The sequence below is a fragment of the Buceros rhinoceros genome, unplaced genomic scaffold (assembly GCF_000710305.1).
Source record: "Buceros rhinoceros silvestris isolate BGI_N320 unplaced genomic scaffold, ASM71030v1 scaffold8624, whole genome shotgun sequence".
NCBI classification, from domain to species: Eukaryota; Metazoa; Chordata; class Aves; order Bucerotiformes; family Bucerotidae; genus Buceros; species Buceros rhinoceros.
In genome coordinates, this window is record NW_010409990.1 from 96,882 (window position 1) to 99,906 (window position 3,025).

Consider the following 3,025-nt stretch of genomic DNA (forward strand, 5'->3'; position numbering starts at 1 on the left):
AGAGTGTGGATGGTCACCATTTTAATGGATGTCAGGTCATTTTTATGGCTTTAATCAGGAAATGTCTCACACCATAGAAGTTTTTCACAGCTATTCTGCACTTTATGTAAAAACTCTCGTACTTGGAGAAGGTCTCTCTGAGGTAGTACCCTGTGATACCCTGTAAAACCAGGACCTACAACCTGCCCAGGGTGGGGTGGGAGGCCCATACTGCAGGACCAAGTCCTGCGGAAGCTGATGTGCTCTGATCGCACAGCTCAGACTACAATGTCCAGGCCTAAAATAACATTCTCCTCTTCTCTGCTAAATAATTTTGGTCCTGCTCTAGAGCTACAAGGGTTGTAAAATTAAAAACAACTATGTGTGCCAACCATGTCATTACCATAGCAAAGCTCTGCAGAGGAGCAAGCAGCTTGGCAGGCTCTGCTCTGCACAACAATGGATACGGGCTCAGGAAACAGCGCCGGTACCGTGGCCATCCGTGCCAGTTTCTGTGTGAAGCTGACCTGCTGCCTGGCTGGGGCGAGGAACCTGGCACATTCCTTTTCTTAGCTCCTTTGGCATGATTTGGAATAAAGTGCGAGAGTGATGATACTGCAGAGTTAGCAGAGAGCCTGTTACCTCCTGCAGAGCTACCAGGAGGTCTTAGCACAGCACCCCCTCTGTAAGCCAGGGGAGAAAGACAGGCTCCTCCTGGGAAGTGATGCGTTGCATCCAATGGTAGGTTCCTGCCCTCGAGTACTTCTTGCCATCACGAGGGCTCAAGAGCAAAACTCACGAGTGTAGAGTCACCAGGCTAGAGACAGCCCCTAGAAGGAGCCCCGCGTCAGGGCAGACTGTCTAGAGCCTCACCACACTGTTTCCAATTCTGAGAGTTTATTCTTGCCGTCAGTTTAGACTTCACCCTTCTGCTCTTGATGGTGAAAACCCCAAACACAGCACAGGCACACAAACCCTCGGGTGTGAAACCTGAAGGGCTGACTGATACATTATCCAGGGAAGGGAAGTATATTGAAAACTGCTTCTCCTGGGATAATCTGATTTTTCAGCACAGCCAACATTAAACATGGGAGGGTCCCCAGGCAGAAGGTCATGTGTGACCTCCCTCACCGCCCTGTCAGACCGTTTCTAACTCTATCTCATTTGGCCGAGGGAGATCCCTCCCACGCCTGATTGTTTGTGCTGGAACCATCGGTGAACACTGATAAAGACTATTTTTAATCTCTGTTTCTTCTTGTAAGAGCCTTCCTTCAGGCTCCTCTAGGCACTAATACCCAGTAGCTATCCCCAACAGAGCACTCGCAAATGCCTGTGAGATTGAGCATATCGGGGTGTCGTACACGGTGACAGCTCATGTCAGCACGATATCCGAGTCAGGGATCCGCGTATCCCTTTCGGGCGCTGCAGCGCGCAGAGGAGGGGAAAGGTGAACAAATGGAATCAAAGAGCAGCTAACCTCTGTGTCGGATGACAGAGAAATAATCGCTGGGCAAAGCTGAGAGGACTGCATAGACAGCGGAATGAGGCCCGATCCCGCAGGGACTTGGGCACACAAATAGCTCTTTGCACATGGTTGAGCTCCAGGAACTATTCGTGTGTGTAAATCACCCTTGTGCATAGATCCGGGCCCTAGGACACATCAGGTCCCCTTAGAAAGGACTGGCAGGCAGAGCTTTAGAGCCGATTTTAGTGAGGGGCGGGGAGAGGCGCATACACAACATTTAAAGTCTGTTTTGTATGTGGCTGGCGATAGCTGTGCTCACCTTAAAGCTCTTCTGAGTCAGAGCCTGGACTGGGAGCACAGTCTGTGCCCTCAAAACCCTCTGGAACCATTGGGGGCTGTATGACCTGCGTGCGTGGCGCTGGTCACCAGGACTACGGTGGTCACCAGTGATTTGGGGGTGCAGGCGAAGAGCCGTTACCTGCGCCACCTGCCGCAGGAAAAGTGGTGAAGCTCAGTCTCTCCGAGTGACTTTGTGTCTGCAGCAGTGAATGACACGAAGGAGAGACAACGCGCTTTCCTCTGAGATGCCAGGTACCTCATCACGAGCACAGCGTGAGCACATCTGAGAGATGAGCAGGTACCCTTTCTAAAGGGCATTTTCGTGACTATATCTGCAAGGAAATCCTATTTCCACTGGAATTAGAAAGCTCAAGGATACATTGAAAAGCTGTGTGTGTTTAAACCAACGGGCTGTCATCATTTTAGGATTTATTTCAAGGTTATCCCCTATGAAAAGAGAAGTCACAACGGTACTGCCAGCTTTGTTGTATCACAAGCCCTGCAATATTTGGTGTGTTTATTAAGTCTCCAGCTCCTGGAATCAGCTTTTGCTTGTTATAATTGAGGAATTTACTGTTATTTTAAAGGCTTAAAAAGACAGTAGCAAATAACTAAGAAGAGCCACCCAACCACCACCACCACCCCCTTTGGTGTGAATCTCGGTGCGAGAAGGACATACAATTTTGGATTCTGCTGGACTAGTGCACTGACATTAATGAAATGTCTTATGCTCTCTATGCAAACTGCAGAATTTTCTAAATGAAGTAGCTCTGCTAGCATTGATGCTCCCAACAGAGAAGGGATGCTCTGGTGGGGAAGATCTTGGCCGTAAGTTGGAAACAAACCTCTCCATTTTCTTCTTTTCTGCTGCCTAGTGAGTTCTGTGTCAAGGCATCTGGTGGGTCCCGAGTCAGTGCAGAGGCTGAAGGCCCTGGTGATGGGCTGTGGATGGGGAACGTGTGGATCAGAAAGGGTCATTAGAGGGTAACTTGCCCTCTAGACCTAATGTGGCTCGTTGCCTCCCTCCTGTTTCATTTCTCTCCTGATTTGCTCAGGAAGTTGGGTTTGATCGAGTTATTTGCTCTCTTAAGCCTCAGTTCTCCATGTGTGTATCAAGGATAATAATGTAACGTGTCTGTAAAGTTTTAAGCCCTTCATCTTTTTCTCTGTATCTCTAGAGCACTGTGACCTCCTCATCGGGAGCTCATACCAGCCAAACCCCGGTAGGTTACTGGTTTATTC